Source organism: Hylobates moloch, unplaced genomic scaffold, assembly GCF_009828535.3.
Source record: "Hylobates moloch isolate HMO894 unplaced genomic scaffold, HMol_V3 SCAFFOLD_1, whole genome shotgun sequence".
NCBI classification, from domain to species: Eukaryota; Metazoa; Chordata; class Mammalia; order Primates; family Hylobatidae; genus Hylobates; species Hylobates moloch.
The window spans coordinates 147,672,285-147,692,066 of record NW_026652276.1 but is presented as its reverse complement, the minus strand read 5'-3'; the positions used below and the strand labels follow the sequence as shown (position 1 = coordinate 147,692,066).

General features: G+C 39.2%; 1 pseudogene; it reads right to left on the bottom strand.

Moving 5' to 3' along the window:
• LOC116810762 (large ribosomal subunit protein eL31-like) overlaps nucleotides 1-19,215 on the bottom strand; it is a 78,942-nt pseudogene extending 59,727 nt beyond the window's left edge.
• Nucleotides 19,216-19,782: the final 567 nt, after the last annotated feature.

The window sequence follows — 19,782 nt, the reverse complement described above, 5'->3', positions numbered from 1 at the left end:
TCCCAAAGTGCTGGGATTACAGACGTGAGCCACTGCGCCCGGCCAAACAGTGCATCTTTAAATGTGATCCTGAGACCTCCAGTTGACCCACAATGGTTTGCAGAGAGTGTCTGTATGAAAGGAAAAAATAGAAGAAAACTCTATTCACACACATCTCACAAAATTGAGTATAAGATTACTCATTATTAAAAACTTTTTTAAAAAGCTCATCATTATTCTCACAGAAATCCAATTGCATGTTTAATGAGTGTTGGTTTGCATGCTCTGTAAAAATTGCATTAGTAAGTTTATCTTGGAAAACATTTTATGTTATTTTTTACATCTATGATTTTGCATTTTAATTAATACTATTGTACTTTATCCCCAAGTCACAAAAATGGACCAACAGTGACCCACTGAAGCATAAAAGATGGGAACAAACACTACAATGCCAAATAATTTAATTTTAAAAATATAAATAGTATAGCCCTCCAGTGAAATGTAGAGTGGGGTGGTTTTACACAAGGACCTGAGAAAGAAAAATGCAAATGGGAACTGCCATTATGAATATCTGAATATTGCATTATATAGAGGGGTCCATTTACACCATCCTTGTCAAATAGTGAAGTTTTGTCAAATGATAACATGAAGTATATATGCCTTTGCTCCATTTTCAAAGAAAGCCCAGTTTCAATCGAGTAAACCAATTTAATTTTTCTAGAACAAGCAAATATACTATTTTCTAGTATAAAGCTGATTAATTGTATCACTTAAACCAAAACTATAGAGGCATCCTTCAACACTGTACATTTCACAGCCAAAACAGGCAAAAGTCACACTGTTGCTAACAAGCTGATAAAACCAGCCACCAAAGTGAATACTATGTATTTTGCTCAGCTGATAAAACCAGCCACAAAAGTGAATACTATGTATTTTGCTTAGCAACAAAACAGATTAAGTTTTGGCAAAAATCTTTTAACAAATGACTCTAGTGAATGTTGCCCAATATAAATAGCCTACAATGTTAAAGAGCAATCACTGTCTTTGGGGAAATGACCAGGTGGGATATTCAAAATATTTAACAACTGATAAGGCATAGAGAGCAACCAATCATAACAGACGCCAACTGCAAGCAAATGGTATAGGACTACTGGTATGTGTTAGCTTGCATATCAGCAGATATTTTGCTTTACAACTGTGTAGAGTATGAATAATTTCTTGGCAATTGTCTAATACATATATGAAGTGCTTGACAATGTTTTTTGTTTATCATTAAAAGTCTTAGTGTTCGATTTAGGGGAATTTTTGACCCAAAGTTAATCCAGATGCGCTTCTCCTTGACAGCTGTAATTAATCAATAGCTAAGTGAAAAGTTCAGAACTTTAAGACACAGACATTGGCCAAAGGGTTTTTCAAAGTACTCTTTAGTTTCTATTTCAATAATTGTAAGGTTACTTTGTTTTTGCTTTTGCTTTTGTTTTGTTTTAGAAACAGGATCTCACTCTGTCACCCAGACTGGAGTGCAGTGGCATAATCACAGCTTACCGCAGCCTTAAACTCCTGTACTTAAGCTGTCCTTCCACGTCAGCCTCTCAAGTAGCTGTAACTACAAGTGCACACCACCAGGACTGGCTAATTTTTTTTTTTTTTTTTTCAGTAGAGACAGGGTCTCACTATGTTGCTGGGGCTGTTCTCAAACTCTTGAGCTCAAGTGATCCTCCTGCCTTGGCCTCCTAAAGTGCTGGGATTACAGATGCGAGTCACCATGCTGACCAGTTTTAAGTTATTAATCAGCTATTATCCACCCTAGTTTCTCAGCTGCCTGCTATGGTGTCCCCAGTAGAAAACTCTGCTTCTATATTCACACAACCCTTCTGACACCAAATGTGTGGCATTTTGCACACCAAGAAGCTATCTGATTCTGTTCAGATACCAACTAGGTGTCCAACAATCCAGTTCAATTCTGACACTAACTACTCAGGGTGTGAGATTCCATTGGTTTTAGGGCTCAGACCCACAAGATTGCCCTTACTTCAGAGGCCAGTTCTGAGAATCAGGTTTCTCACAGCATACTTCTGACTTACACAATGTATAAATTGAGGCTCCTAGGACCCCCTCCTTGGGTTCAGTAATTTGTTAGAATGGCTCACGCACGCAGAACTCAAGAAGGCGTGTTATTTATTTATGTTTACTGGTTTATTATAAAGGATACAAATGAACAGCCAGCTGAAGAGGTACATAAGGCCATGTCAGGAAGGGTCCCTAGTGCAGAAGCTTCTGTTCCTGTGGAGTTAGGGTGTGCTAACTTCCAGCAGGTGGATGCATTCACCAATCCAGAAATCTCATTGTTTAGGAGTTTTTATGGGGCTTAATCTCTAGCCCCCATCCCCAACTTCGCAGAGTTGGGGGAGGGTGGAAGCTGAAAGTTCCAAGCCTCTAATCACTTGGTTTCTAGTGACTAGACCTGTCCTGAGACTATCGAGGGTCTTCATCCTAAGTCACTTCATTAGCACGAACTCAGGTGAGATCAAAGGGGGTTTCTTGTGAATAACGAAAAACTCCTATCACTAAGGAAATTCCAAGGGTTTTAGTTCCTGGATCCAGGGACAAAACCAAATATATTTCTTTTATCAGTCTCTTTGTTTGAATTGCTAGTGTTCCCACCAGTAGAGTTGTCCTGTTTTAGTAGGAGAAAGCAGAAAAAAAAATTGTCTAAGCCAAGCCTCATCATCTCAGTTAGGTATTTTCCACTGAGTTTGGTGACCTGCCTCCCTCTGTTATACCTGTAATGCTTGACAACCAATCACAATGTTTTCTCTCTCATTTGGGGCACTGAGAGACAGGACTCCTAAGTTCTTTTTTTCTGTTTTTTGTTTGTTTGTTTGTTTGTTTTTTAAGAGACACAGTCTTGCTATGTTGCCCAGGCTGCAGTGCAATGGCTATTTACAGGTGTGATTATAGCACATTGCAGCCTTAATCTCCTGAGCTCAAGTAATCCTCACTCCTCAGCCTCCTGAGTACCTGGGACTACAGGTGCATGCCACAGCACCCAGCATCCATAAGTTATTGAAAAGAAATATTACAAAGCAGTTAATATGCAACATTTCTTGTGATATAGAAAAAGATATAAAGCCTGAATAACACATACATTTGTTCCATCCTCTTGTTGTAATTTACGTAAATTCTATCTTATTACAGAAATGACTCAAGCCTTATGGTGCTACCATCTCCTGGCGTGTTTGTCAAGTTCATCTTTTTGCAATAAAGGAAAGCAAGTGGTCATTGCAAAGTAGAATTGTCTAAAGAGCTCCTGGCTCACTATGCTATTGGAGAAGAGTTTTTGTTGTTTAGTTAACAATTTATTTCTGGGCTGGAAAGGATTGATGGGATCAGTATTGATAGGGCACCTGCAACATGTGCAGCCAGAAGATGTTCTTATTAATACATTAATAAATGGGAGGCCGGGTGCAATGGCTTACAGCTGTAGTCCTAGCACTTTGGGAGGCTGAGGTGGGCGGACCATGAGGTCAAGAGATAGAGACCATCCTGGCCAACATGGTGGAACCCCATCTCTACCAAAATACAAAAATGTGTATTTGTGCACATCTGCATGTGTTGGTGCACACCTGTCATCCCAGCTACTCGGGAGGCTGAGGCAGGAGAATCACTTGAACCCAGGAGGCAGAGGTTGTAGTGAGCTGAGATCCCGCCACTGCACTCCAGCCTGGTGACAGAGCAAGGCTCTGTCTCAAAAATAAATAAATAAATAAATAGGAGTTTTGTCCAAGTGTCCATCCCTAGGCTGCTTTCTCCATAACAAATAGCAGGAAGGTAAAAATATGTCTCCAGATCTTAATTCAGAACTGAAGAAGTAGATTATGAAAAATTGTGAATGAGGTCAAAGTTTAGCATCTTCTCAGTGTGCTGTGCAAAGAAATGGGCAGTAGGTTCCAGGTCATGCTTTTTACTTTCAAAAACAATACCTCTTGAAATGAGAGATAAGATAATAACATCTCTTTATGACATGGCATAGCCAATAAAGCACGTTTGTGTGATTTTAAAATCTTGTTGAAGTGGTAAATCTTTGAAATGCATTCGATACTTTAACTTCAGGCCTGAAACACCTTAATTTTAATATTTAAGATTTCAGTTTCTCAGGGAAAACCAAACTACAGTTCTGTGGTTTCAGCAAGAGTTTATTCTTTTCTAACACTTGGGGATTTTTTTCCCTATGTAAAGGGGATAAACAGGGCCAGGCGTGGTGGCTCACGTCTGTAATTCCAGTACTTTGGGAGGCTGAGGCAAGAGGATTGCTTGAGTCCAGGAGTTCAAGAACAGACTGGGCAACATAGTGAGACCTCATCTCTACAAATAATACAAAAATTAGCCAGGCATGGTGGCATGCACCTGTGGTCTCAGCTACTTTGGAGGCTGAGGTAGGAAGATCACCTCAGCCTGGACAGTCAGTCAAGACTTCAGTGAGCTGAGATCATACCATTGCACTCCAGCCTGGGTGACAGAGCGAGACTCTGTCAAAATAAAAAATAAAAATAATTTTAAAAAGGGGGGGGGGATAAACAACATATTTAGGCATATGTTTTAAAACATATTCACATGCTACAACTAAAACATAAAGATATAAGTTTCAGAGCCAAAAACATACCTAAGAGGCACATTAAGAATTATTTTGCAATTATCTCCCAAATTCTAATATTTGACTTTTGAGTAACTGAAAAATGTGGAAAGTAATTACAAAGTTGCATAATTTCTGAATCCATGTTTGATTGAAATATCCAGAACTACTTGAGAGAGCTAACAATTTTTATATGCCATTCTCAACAACCTGTAATTATAAGTTTTTATAAAATAGAAATAAAAAGTAATGAAAGAAACTGCCTGGTGCGGGGAGATAAAGAGGGATAGGTTAATGGGTACAAAAATACAATTAGAGAGAGTAAGATGTAGCGTTTGGTAGCACAGTAGGGTGAGCATAATTGACAATAATTTACTCTGCATTTCAAAATAACTAAAAGAATGTTGCTATCACAAAGAAATGATAAATGCTTAAGGTGATGGATACCACAATCACCCTGATTTGATCATTACACATCATATGCTTGTATCAAAATATCACATATACCCAAGAAATATTGTATAGATAATAAATTATCTATCCATAATAATTAAAAATTTTAAATTTAAATTAAAGAAACGGCCTGGATGTGGTGTCTGATTTTAAACTCAAATAGAGATACCTTGATGGAAGAATGGAAACATACTATTCTTCTCATAAATATGAAACAACCTTGATAAATAATAAAAATAATAATAGTCACAAAAGTTTATAGTTTTATTTTTACTAATTCGAAACCATGATTAATTTTAAAAGCTATGCTTAAGTAAAACCATGATTACCTTTTATATAAAACTATGATTAATTTTTTAATAGTGATAATTTTTTTAGGGTGCTTTCAAATTGACAACAAAATTGAGCAGACAGTATAGAGAGTTCCCATATACCTCCTGCCCCCAAAGGATGCACAGCTTTCCCCACTGTCATTATCCCACCAGAATAGTATTAATACATTTGTTACAACTGATAGGCCTAAGTTCACAAATCATTATCACTCAAAGTTCATAGTTTACATTAGGGTTCATTTGTCACTAAGGGAATTAGTGATAAATGTGTTAATGACATGTATTCACCATTATAGTGTCATACAGATCGAAGAATGTCAAACAGAACAGTTTCTTCATCGCTCTCAAAATCTTCCATGCTCCACCTATTCATTCCTTTCTCCCCACAATCTCTGGCAACCACTGATCTTTTTATTGTTTCCATGGTTTTGCCTTTTCTGGAACGTCATATGGTTGGAATAATACTTTAGGTAGCCTTTTCAGATTGGCTTACTTCACATAGTAATGTGCATTTCAGATTCCTCCACGTCTACTCATGGCTTGATAGCTTGTTTCCTTTTAGTGCTGAATAATATTCCATTGTCTAAATATACCACAGTTTATCCATTCACTTACCGTAGGAATTTTGGTTGCTCCCAAGTTTAAACCATTATGAATAACACTGCTGTAACTATTAATGTGCAGTCTTTTGTGCAGACACATTTCAATTCATTTAGGTAAATGCCAAGGAGCACAATTGCTGGAGCATATGGTAAAGGTAGGTTTAATTGTGTAAGAAGCTGCCAAACTGTCTTCCAAAGTGGCTGTAACCATTTTGCATTTCTACCAGCAATGAATGAGAATTCGTATTACTCCACATCCTCTCCAGCATTTGGGGTTGTCAGTGTTTTGGATTGTGGCCATTCCAGTAGATGTGTAGCAGTAACTCGTTGTTTTAATTTGCAATTCCTTAATGATATGTGATGCTTAACATCTTTTCTTATGCTTATTTATTATCTGTATATCTTCTTCAGTGACATGTCAGTTTAGTCTTTGGCCCATTTTTTAATTAGGTTGTTTATTTTCTTACTGTTGTGTTTTAAGAGTTCTTTGAATATTTTGGATTAGCAATTGTTTTGTCAGAGTAGATCGCTAGTCAGACATAAACAGGGCAGGAGAGGGTCTCCACCCCCATCAGGAATGTCAGGTGATCATCAGGTGATGGTCAGGGAGTTGTCACACTGCTACTCTAAAATAATAATTGGTCACAGCCGGCACCAGGAAAGGCAGTTTTCCAATAGATATAAAGCACCTGAGGCCGGGCATGGTGGCTCACGCCTGTAGTGCCAGCACTTTGGGAGGCCGAGGCGGGTGGATCACAGGGTCAAGAATTCAAGACCAGCCTGGCCAAGATGGTGAAATCCCATCTTTACTAAAAATACAAAAATTTGCCCAGCATGGTGGCGGGCACCTGTAATCCCAGCTACTCCTGAGGCTGAGGCAGAGAATTGCTTGAACCTCGGAGGCAGAGATTGCAATGAGCCGAGATCGCACCACTGCACTCCAGCCTGGGCTACGGAGTGAGACTCCATCTCAAAAACAAACAAACAAATAAAAAACAAAACAAAACACCTGAAACTGATGGTCATCAGCTTTCCAATAAGATCTCAGGAGTTGGCCGGGCGCGGTGGCTCACGCTTGTAATCCCAGCACTTTGGGAGGCTGAGGCGGGCGGATCACGAGGTCAGGAGATCGAGACCACGGTGAAACCCCGTCTCTACTAAAAATACAAAAAAATTAGCCGGGCGTGGTGGCGGGCGCCTGTAGTCCCAGCTACTCGGAGAGGCTGAGGCAGGAGAATGGCGTGAACCCGGGAGGCGGAGCTTGCAGTGAGCCGAGATTGCGCCACTGGGGGATCCGTATCAAAAAAAAAAAAAAAAAGACTCAGGCTTGAGCAAGTGGGGTCAAGGTTCGGTCACTTAAAGGAAAATGGCAGATTTAATCAGTAAACACACTGAGCATGCTCAACTTCCAAGTGCTAGCTGCCCACCACACATGCCAGCAGCTCCCCCCAAGGGAAAAATCAAGGGAAAAGGGACACAAAATACTAGACGTATGCCAACATATAAAACCCTAAGTCCAAGGTCAAATGGCGCATTTGTCCTCCAGGATGCCTGCTTGATTCTCTTCCAAGTGTACTTTACTTTCTTTTTGTTCCTGCTCTAAAGCTTTTTAATAAATTTTCACTCCTGCTCTAAAACTTGCCTGTGTCTCTTCTTCTGCCTTATGCTCCTCTGTCAAATTCTGTCTTCTGAGGAGGCAAAAATGGAGGTTGCTGCAGACCTGTGTGGATTCACTACTGGTAACAGTGTAATGGATATGTCTTTTACAAATACTTTTTTCAGTCTGTGACTTGTCTTCTCATTCTCTTGACAGTGTCTGTCAGAGTAGAAGTATTTAATTTCTCTCTTTTTTTTTTTTGAGACAAGGTATCATTCTGTTGCCTAGGCTGGAATGCAATGGGCAGATCATGGCTCACTGTAGCCTCAACCTCCTGGGCTCTGGTGATTCTCCCACCTCAGCCTCCTGAGTAGCTGGGACTACAAGAACATGCCACCACACACAGCTAATTTTTGTGTTTTTTCTGGAGACGTGGTTTTACCGTGTTGCCCACACTGGTCTGGAACCCCTGAGTTCAAGCAATTCACCTGCTTTGGCCTCCCAAAGTGCTGAGATTACAGACACGAGCCACTGTACACACCCTAAGTGTTTAATTTCCACAAAGTCCAGCTTATCAATTATTTCTTTCATGGGTCATTCCTTTGTGCTATACCTAAAATGTCATCACCATACCCAAGGATATCTAGGTTTTCTTGTATGTTATCTTTTAGTTACAGTTTTGCATTTTACATTTAGGTATATGATTCGTTTTGAGTTAATTTTTGTGAAGGGTCTGTGTCTAAATTAATTTTTTTATATGTGGATATCTTTGATTAATTTTTTAAAAGTATCTTGAATTGGGCTTCCTCTCCTGAACAATGTAGTCATTAGATACGAAAAATCTTAGGAAAACACTTATCTGGAGTCAGAAAAGAAGAAAATTGAGGCAGAGATCCTGGAAAAACAGCATTTAAGGAGTAGGTCAAGGGAGCTCTGGAGTGACTGTTGCCTATCTGAGTCATCCCAAGTCCATTGAAATAACTTTATTTTTGCCATCACCTGCTTTAGTTACTTGAGGAAAGCTGCTTTGGGAAGAAGGTGACATTATACTGAAGAGGCAGTTCCTTGCAGCTGAGGTGGGTTGACCTAAAGGAGCTTGGCACTTACTGTATCTGGGCAGCAGACTCTTCCTTGAAGAGGGATCTGTTTACCTGAGAGAATAACTTTGCTCTTAGAGAGTAGTTACTGATTTAGGGATAAAGGATCAGGATGTCTGCAACTTACTCTCAAATGGTTCAACAACAATAATAATATATACTTGCTGTTACTACTAGTATTATTATTTTATTTAGAAAGAGAAAGCAAACATAAGACATTAACAATTGCTAAGTCTAGGTGAAAAATAAATGGGCATTCATCATATTACACTTGCAACTTTCCCATACATTTGACATTTTCCAAAATTAAAAGTTGGGAGAAAAAAATTCAGGAGCCCCAAACAATTGTTATCTGTGAAACATCCCCAATAAAATATCTATGACACTTTATTCCTTGACTTAATCATATTTCCATTAAGGGCAAATTATAACACTGGAAGAGCTGGGCGCGGTGGCTCACACCTGTAATCCCAGCACTTTGGGAGGCCAAGGTGGGTGGATCACCTGAAGTCAGGAGTTTGAGACCAGCCTGGCCAACATAGTGAAACCCCGTCTCTACCAAAAATACAAAAAATTAGCCAGGCGTGATGGTGCATGCCTGTAATCCCAGCAACTTGGGAGGCTGAGGCAAGAGAATCGCCTGAACCCGGGAGGCAGAGGTTGCAGTGAGCCCAGATCGTGCCATTGCACTCCAGCCTGGGTGACAATAGTGAGACTCCATCCCAAAAAAAAAAAAAAAAAAAAAAACAGCAACAAAACACACAGTAGAACAGGCTGTTTTGGGGAACTTTGAGATGTTCTGGATTGAGATGTGCTATAGGACAGGGTAGGATCCTCTTGTACTGCAGTCCGTGTGCTGTGTAACTATAGATCACCACTGAGGCAGAGGCCCACAAAATCAAAGCAAAGAAAGTGTAAGCAACTTTTAGGGGGCTTGAGGTTTTTATTATTTGGGGTGAGAGGAGGGCTTTTTAAGAAAAAGTACATAAATTTAGGTATAAATGTTAACATTTAGAATGAAAAAAGAAATAAAACACTACAAATTTTGTGATGCTAAGAGATAACACAAATATTTCTAAATCTAGAACTATTACATTTTCAGTAAGTACTCAATACGTCTCTAACTTATTTTTTACAGTACTTTGCCTGCATATGTCCATAGCCTTTTCATATAATAATGATTTTAATATTTTATTTTTATAGAAAGAATAGGAATGTGATTCAGTATTCTCTTTAACAACAGGCTTCAACAATTTTAAAAAATTATTGATCATTTGGATGCAAAAACATGTGAGTTTACTCACAGACATAAATGCTATTTGTAATATTGCTAAAGAGTTGTGACTGGCAAAGAAATTCTATTTTCTGTGATTTTTATTTTTATGTATGTATGTATGTATGTATTTATTTATTTATTTTTAGATGGAGTCTCACTCTGTTGCCCAGGCTGGAGTGCAGTGGTGTGATCTTGGCTCACTGCAAGCTCCGCCTCCTGGGTTCACACCATTCTCCTGCCTCAGCCTCCTGAGTAGCTGGGACTACAAGCACCCGCCACCTCACCCAGCTAATTTTTGTATTTTTAGTACAGACAAGGTTTCACCATGTTAGCCAGGATGGTCTTGATCTCCTGACCTCATGATCTGCCCGCCTCGGCCTCCCAAAGTGCTGGGATTACAGGTGTGAGCCACTGCGCCCAGCCTTATTTTCTGTGATTTTTAACAAAAAGGAGGAAACTGTATGGTACATTTACCAATTGCACATGTTGCATTACCAAGCACATTCCTAATAAGTGAGAACTTCTATTTTGACCAAGTGTTTATGGAAACCAAGTCTTTTGCTGACAGTTTTTCACAGACTAGCTTCTGTCTCCATTAATTTCAGCTTTGTTTCTTCTCCACCACCTATATGCTTGTGGTGCAAGTCTGCATTCATGTCATCGTTCAATCTCTAGCCCCGAACCTATGTGTTAAGACTCCAAGTGAGTTGACAAAATAGTGTAGGTTTTACTTCTTCTCTAATAGCTGCTACCTAACTACAGATGGAAGTGAATGTCAACCTCATATATACTTAACCCATTAAATACACACTAAACATGTTCCCATCTCAACTTCTTGTTACCTGGTTCCCCAAAAGATCCCCACAGCCACTCCCACAATATCTAATCCAAAGGGAAATATGAAGAGCAGAAATCTGAATGGAAAGAAACAGCAATATTAACCAATTATACTTAAAATAATTTCTATAAAATTATACAATTAGATTGTTTTGAGCAATACAATGCCAATAATAATTATCTCCAAAGATAGTTCTATAGCAGAAGCAGAATGAAAATCTGCGTTCAAAGATAATAAGGAACAATGTAAAATTCCTGACTACTAAATGTTGTTCTTGTATTTTAAACTGATAATGGTGCTACCAAGTCTATATGGTATTTAAATGATCTTTTATGCCTTTAAATGTACTGTAAAAGTTTCCATTTAGAAATACCACAGTTAAAATGTTAAAAATTATATTGTTTTTAGCTTTTTTAACTTCTTATGAACTGTTTTAGATATTAATTTTAAAACATTTAAGGGAGAAATTTTTAAAATTATTTTAGGATGTATAGAAATAAAAATGTTTGAGGATCAATGCCCTAGATCCTCTAGGCTTTCTGCCTTTATCAGATTAATTCATCAGTAACCTGTAAACCTGGATAACCCTGTAGCTCCCTCATGGAAATGACTTCACAGACTATGAGCTAACATATTACCCTCTGCTTTCGTAGAACTAAAACACAAATTGCCCCCTCCCTGACCTTTAAAAATTATTTTGAATGCATTTCACTATACCAGTCGAGATCCTTGGAGGATATATACCTCTTAAAATACATGGTAAGGAAAAGTTTGTTCATTTTGATACACAGGTACGTTCTGTAACATATCACAATTCCATTTTATCTTCTATGTCCTCAAAGTTGAGAGTTAAGTTTAGCACTCAGTTTACTTTCTCTTAGATTAGGTTTCCTAGCACATAATTATTCCTTGGCCACCTAAGTTGTTACTTGCATTAGACCTACTTTACTATTACCTATTTTATGGTTTTATTATACTTATGAGAGAGTTAGTAGATTGCTTGGTTCATGTGACCTTTAACTCACCCACTAAGCAAATAATACACAAACTAGTTTGGAAAATTCAGTTGAATTAAACAAATCATCAACGTGAAGCATAAAGAAATAGGTTAGATGATGGTATTATTGACAGCTACATACAATGCTTAGAATACCAGATTAGCAGTGTATTAATTAGATGGCCAGAAATTTAAATTATTAAAATTATTACGTTTTCCTCTTCTCATTGATAATCTTACCAATTATTCCTGTTTTGTGACCAAAACCTTAGGTTTTAGAAATAGGACACATGGGAAAATCACAGCTGTTTTCAAGAAAACAATAGCCACCTGGACACATATTATGGATTTAAAATAATTGTAATAATTATATAATGTATACATGCACTGCAATGTCATGTTGTACCTTACACGCATATACAATTATTATGTGTCTAATATAAATAAAAATTAATTAATAAAAAAATTATGAGGCCAAATTTATAGTTAGCAGCCCAGTCTTAGTAAATAGAACAAGAAAGAAATCATGTAGGAAGTGACCATATGATAAAACAGCAAATAGTATTAAGTTCTAAAATATTTTGCAGGGCTACTTAAAATAATTAAATACCATCAATATTATATTTGTAAAATACTACAAAATCCAGTTTAGTAAATGAATGCATTTGTGATAAGCCCTCTGGTAGCAGTTCATATAATGAATTGTTTCCCATTATTTAAAATATTTATTTAAATACATTATTTGTTGCTGGACACGGACCTATCCCTGTTATCCCAGTACTTTGGGAGGCTGAGGTGAAGGATCACTTGAGGCTAGGAATTGGAGACCATCCTGGGCAGCATATTGAGACCCTGTCTCTACAAAAAATTTAAAAAATTAGCTGGGTATGCTGGTGCATACCTGTAGTTCCAGCTACTCTGGAGGCTGAGGTGGGAGGATGCACTTGAGTCCAGGAGTTCAAGGTTACAGTGAGCTATGATCACACACGCCACTGTATATAATCCAGCCTGGGCAACAGAGTGAGCTGAGACTATGTTTCAAAAATATAAATAAACACATACAGAAAGAGATATTTGTAAGAAAGAATAATCCACTCAGTGGACTCTATTTAAAAATTTAATAAAAGAAGGAATTCAGTTGAGGGACTATATCTGTGGCATATCCATGAAGATTCCTTGTAGAAATTACAATCCCCACTTTTCATTTACTGGAGAACTTCACTAACATCTTACTAATTCTTTAAAACCACACAATAACAAAAACAATAGCCAAACACCACATTTTGCTACCCTTGTGTACCATCCTTATGGCAAAATGCGGCTCAAAAATCTCAAATTATCATATAGAAGTATTCAATTTTTCCTCTATGCTAGGTAATGCACAGTCCAGTATACACGCTGTTTTAGACAGGTCCAGGGACTGTTGGGAGTGTCCCTTTTCAAGAATCACACAATGCTTGTAAAGAGGTTGCTCTTCAGTTTAAATACTCTCTTTGCTCTTTTTACCTTCACAAAAAAATCCACCATGAAATTTTCCCTTGCAAAAAAAAATTTAAAATACATATTGGAAGGAGAGTTGGCTGGGTGTGGTGGCTCATATGCCTGTAATCCCAGCACTTAGGGAGATCAAGGCAAGGCAGATCGCTTGAGCCCGGGAGTTCAAGACCAGCCTGGGGAACATGATAAGACTCCATCTCTACAAAAAATATAAAAAAGTAGCCAGGTGTGGTGGTGCACACCTGTAGTCCCAGCTACTTGGGTGACTGAGGTGGAAGGATCATTTGAGCCTGGCAAGTCAAGGCTGCAGTGAGCCATGATCATGCCACTATACCACTACAGCTGGGCTTTAGAGTGAGACACTGTCAAAAACAAAGCAAAAGAGAAAGAGAAAAGAGAGAGAGAGAGAGAGAAATGGAGAGTTCCCCATATCTTATTTTAAATGAGTCATACCTCTTTTAAGTCTTCCTCCTATAATTCAAACAACATGTGGACTATGTCTCTGCTACAAAAATGAAGTACCTTGTGTTACTCATCTATTTCTGGAAAGGTATGTTCAAAATCAGAATTTCATGGTAAAACATCCTCTGTCCACTAATTGTCCTGGGCAGTTCAATGACAGCTTATTTCAAAATATTCTGACGCCCAATTAACTGGAACCAGGACAAAATTATCCGTATTAGCACTAGAGAATGAACGAAACTTATTTGCTGTTTTGTCATTTTGCCCTCCCTAGTATAAATTCTTGTTGATTGAGTTTAGTGAGACTTTTTTTTCTTTTTGAGACAGAGTCCCACTCTGTCACCCAGGCTGGAATGCAGTGGCGAGATCATGGTTCACTGCAACCTCCGCTTCCTGGGTTCAAGTGATCCTCCTGCCTCAGCCTCCTGAGTAGTTGGTATACAGGGGCATGCCACCACACCTGGCTCACTTTTGTGTCTTTGTAGAGACAGGGTTGCTCAGGCTGGTCTTAAACTCCTGGTCTCACGCAATCCTCCCACGTTAGGCTCCCAAAGTGCTGGGATTGCAGGTGTGAGCCACCACGCCCAGCCTACTGAGGCTTGTCTGCCCCTGTCCTATAAAAAAGGGAAAAAAGAAAACTCTCCTCCACAGTAGTTGAAGCAGAGCCCTTCACTGCCACTCCAGCCAGTACAATATCTTTACAAATGAAACATTTTTTGAGAGTATGAGGAGAGAAAAAATGTTCAATATTCCAAGCTTGAAGCATTATTTTATTTAGCTCCTTTCTGGGGAATCTGCAAGTATAACTCTTAAAATCACAAATTCTCCTTGGCTTTAAAATCAGAGGTAGTTATCTGTTGAGGCATAGACCATGGATCGAAGATAATAGGCTCAACCACTTTACTAATGAAGAAAGAGACATGCAGATGAGTTGTCATTTACCTTTTTTTTTTTTTTTTTTTAAAGAGATGAGGTACTGCTAGGTTGCCCAGGCTGGAGTGCAGTAGCTCTAGTGGCTATTCACAGGCATGGTCATAACACACTGCAAAGCTTCAAATTTCTGGCCTCAAGCTGTTATCCCACCTCAGCCTCCTGAGTAGCTGGGACTACAGGTGTGCCCTATCACTCTCAGCTCAGAAACCCAACTTAAACTAGCTAACTTAAAATGGAAATGTATTGGCTCAAATAATTCAGAATGACAAAGCTATTGCTATTAATATAGGTTCAAACAATGTCATCAATTTCTCTTTTCTTGGCTCTATTTCTCTTTGTATGTTGGTGTAAGGGCCAAGGGAAAGTTTCCCCTCTGCCCTCTAAAGGTTTGCTGAAAATGAACTGAGAACAGGTAGGTTCATAGAAAAATAGATGCAAATTTATGTAACATGCTTATGCATGGAGGTATTGCAAGAACATGATTATCCAACAAGCCAATGAGGTTCAGATGCTTATATACCCTTCTTCATAGGAGAAAAGAAGATGTGGAAAATGTGGCCATTTTGAGGCATAATTATTTTTAGGGGGAATGAATGGGTCCATTGCACAGACAATGGTTAGTAAATAAGTCTTTAAGAACTGAATGGGACCAGAGAACAGTATGTGGGCTCTGGGTGTGATATAGCCCAATGTGGGCTCTTCCTCTGTGATATAATAATCTTCTCTGGTTAATGAAATTTGGAGGAAAGAATCAATGGCAATTATGTTTCTCTTCAGTGGGCCCAGTTTCTAGGTAGAAAAGGAATCCAGAGAACAGCCTCACCTTGTGCTTTGGGAGAGATAGAGGATTAAGAAGTGGGGAAAGTCAGAGAGATCTGAGACTGCTCCTTTGGTTCAGTGTGTCAAATCTCCATATTTTGGGGTATCATTCCCTGAGCCCAAACTTTGGTATCATGGTAAAGAGAGTCTTTCTCTTTGTTGCAGAGATCATGGTTAATGGTGGCCCCAGAGTTATATGTTTCCAGCATTGTGAGTTCACATTAAAGACGAACTTACCCCATTAATTTTTTGCTTGGGATGGGTTATACTCCAATTCTAAAGCAAGACCAAGGACATTACTCAAGTCATAGGCCTACTGCTGGTGGCAGAGAAAACGAAACCAGAAGAAGGAAAAAGGAAGAAAAGCTTGTTAGTCAAACAAAAGTGTCAGCTCTGAGAGAGACTAGAAAGCAAATTATAATCATCATAAAACTCACTGAAATGGCTATAAATTTCGGAGTGTATAAAATGGACCTGTTTTTACAAAGGAATCATTGAGCAAGAGTTGGGTGCTAGAAGCCAGTTTGTTACAGGGCCTGCTCTGCTGGGGAACATAAATCAAAGCAAAATCACTAGACCAAGCACATAGTTAGGCTACATGATAACTCTGTTGTCTGCACTCAAGAGTCAGTGGAGTCTCCAGGGGCCTTAAGCTTTCCTAGAAATTTGAGGAGTACCATCCCCGTAATTTTTCAAATATTCCCATCTTTATCTAGAAGGCTATAAGATTTGTGAGATGTTTGGAGTTCCACAGATCCTCTAGGGAGATTCAGTGTATCTGATGGAATCTTGAAGAACCATGGAATTTCCTAAATGTTGGCCAACTTAAAACTGTAGACTAGATATCCTCAATGTTTGTTAACTGCACTAAAGCAGTGGTTCTTAAAATGTGGGCCCCAACCACCAGTGTCAATAACACCTGGGAAGTCTTTAGAAATCTAAATTCTCAGGCCTGTACTCCAATTCTACTGAAGCTCTAGGCTCACAGCTGGCACGATGGCTCACACCTGTAATCCTAGCACTTTGGGAGGCCAAGGAGGGCAGATCATTTGAGCCCAGGAGTTTGAGACTAGCCTGGGCAACCTGGCGAGACCTCATCTCTACCAAAAATACAAAAATTAGCAGGGTGTGGTAGCATGTGCCTGTAGTTCCAGCTACTCAGGAGGCTGAGGTAGGAGGATCACCTGTGACTGGGAGGCAAAGGTTGCAGTGAGACATGATCACACCACTGCATTCCAGTCTGGGTGACAGAGTGAGACCCTGTTTCAAAAACAAACAAACAAAAAACTACGGGTGGGGCCTAGCATCTGTGTTTTAGCAAACCCTCCAGGTGATTCTAATGCAACTAAAATTTGAGAACCACTGACCCAGAAGTAGACTGGAAATGAAGCTTACCAGCCAGATTCTTAAAACATCCTTGGTGGTAGTTCACATTATTTATCCACTAGAAGAAAGTGGACTAACTAGAGCTTTAGATAACTCCCAACCAACTTCATGAAGAATGATAATGGCTTTAATGTAGATTATACTGTTAGCTGGTCATTTATTCCATAAATAAATGGAATATATAATTATATGGAAACAAAGTGTTTTGGTGGGTTTTTCCCTTTTTCATCTATTTTGTATAAAGAGACTATTTTTACTATCCAAATTAATAGCTGTAATACATTCTGATTTATATAATGCAAAGTGAAAAATGCTGTAATTCCATTTCATTGAAAACACAGCTTGTATGGTAATGCTAAAATGATCAATATCATGTACTATCCTGCATAACACAAATATAGGAATGCACCCAAAAGTTAGAGCTTGGAAAGTAACCATCACAGTTTTAGATAATAGAATGTACATTAAACAATGTAATTGTGATTATGTATTATTTGTAATAAATGTAAAAAGTCAATTACACCCTTGCTCTGATATAGAAGTGAAGTTAAAATTGAGGTGTTGAAGTTGGTAAAGAAGTGTTGGAGCCGGGCGCGGTGTCTCACGCCTGTAATCCAGGCATTTTGGGAGGCCGAGGCAGGCGGATCCAGAGGTCACGAGATCAAGACCATCCTGGCTAACACGGTGAAAACCTGTCTCTACTAAAAATACAAAAAATTAGCCAGGCGTGGTGGTGGGCGCCTATAGTCCCAGCTATGCGGCAGGAGAATGGCGTGAACCTGGGAGGCAGAGCTTGCAGTGAGCCGAGATTGCGCCACTGCACTCCAGTCTGGGCGACAGTGCGAGACTCCATCTCAAAAAATAAAAATAAAAATAAGAAGAATTGGGAAGCTACACTTGGTGGTCTCTAAGAACTAACATTTATAGAGCACTTACATGTGCCAGATGTGTTATGAGCTTAGACAAACATTAACTTAGTGGAGCATTAAAACATTACTATAAGGTAAGTGTTTTTATTAACTTGCTCCACTTCGGAGAAGAGGAAACAGACTTAGAACAACTCTTAGCAGAAAATGTAGTGGGTAATCATGATCTTGGACTAAGCAATGATTTTTTAAATATGTCAGAAGCACAGCCAATTAAAGAAAAAATAGTTAAATTGGACAAAATTTAAAACTCTTGTGCTACAAAGGACATCATTTTGTAAACCCTCCCGAGTAGCTGGGATTACAGCTATGTAATGGGAGAAAACATTTATCTGATAAGAGTCTCGTATTTCGAATATATAAAGAACTGTTACAACTCAATAATAAAAAGACTAATAACCCACTTAAGAACTGGGCAGTAGCTGGGTACGGTGGCATATGCCTGCAGTCCCAGCTACTCGAGAGTCTGAGGCAGGAGGATTGCTTGAGTCCAGGAGGTCAGGACTGTAGTATGCTATGATTATGCCTGTGAATAGCCACTGCACGCCAGCCTGAGCAAACATAGTGACATATCATCTCTTAAAAAAAAGAGATTGTGTGTGTGTGTGTGTGTGTGTGTGTGTGTGTGTGTGTGAGAGAGAGAGAGAGAGAGAAAGAGAGAGAGAGAGAGCCATTTTATAACTTGATTTGACAACCAGTGGTTGTCATTTGCAGTGGCACTGTTTTTGAAAGTGGTAACTAGTACATAGGTTACCAAAGTATAGAGCTTGCTTGGTGACTCTTCATCCTCATTACGTTTTCTGAACAACTGCTTATGGATACAGTATGGAACATTCCTTATTCCTTTGGCCCAGAAAGCTTTGTTTAGCCTGGTATCAATCCCCTCATCTGGAATCTCCATCTCCTTCATGGAAAATTTCTTTTTCTTTTTCTTTTTCTTTTTTTTTTTCAGACAGAGTCTCCCTCTGTCACCCAGGCTGTACTGCAATGGCACAATTTTGGCTCACTGCAACCTCCACCTCCTGTGTTCAAGTGATCCTCCTTCCTCAGCCTCCCAAGCAGCTGGGATTACAGGCACACACCACCACACCCAGCTAATTTTTGTATTTTTAGCAGAGACAAGGTTTCGTCATGTTGGCCAGGCTGGTCTCAAATTCTTGACCTTAAGTGATCCATGTGCCTCAGTCTCCCAAAGTGCTGGGATTACAGGCATGAGCCACAGCACCTGGTATGGCAAATTTCTATATCTCTTTGAGTGTCTGAGAGGCAGGCTTCTTGAAGCCCACTCCATGGATGCCCTTGTGAATGTTGATGGTGTATTCTCAGGTTACCACGTCATTGATGGAAGAATGAACTTTCTTGCTGCCACCTTTCTTTGTGGGAGCCATTCTGCTGGGCACACGTTGGAAAGGAGAGGGCAAAGATTCTGAACAGGCATTTATCCATAAAAAGTATACAAATGGCCAACAAACACATGAAAATATTCTCAATATCATTAGTCTTCAAAGAAAAGCAAATCAAAACCACAATGAGATATCACTTCACACCTACTAGAATGGCTAAAATCAACGACAGAAAACAAGTATTGGTAAGGATGTGGAGACATTGGAACCCTCATATACTGCTGATGGGAATTTAAAATGGGACAGCCACTTTGGAAAATAGTGTGGCAATTAGTTCTTCAAACAATTTAACATAGAGTCATCATATGATATGGTTTGGGTCTGTGTCCCCACCCAAATCTCAGCTTGAATTTAACTCCCACAATTCCCACATATTTGGGGAGGGAATCATGGGTGCAGTTTCCCGCATACTGTTCTCGTGGTAGTGAGTATGTCTCACAAGATCTGGTGGTTTTATCAGGGGTTTTCGCTTTTGCATCTTCCTCATTTTATCTTGCTGCCTCCATGTAAGTAGTGCCTTTCACCTCCCACCATGATTCTGAGGCCTCCCCA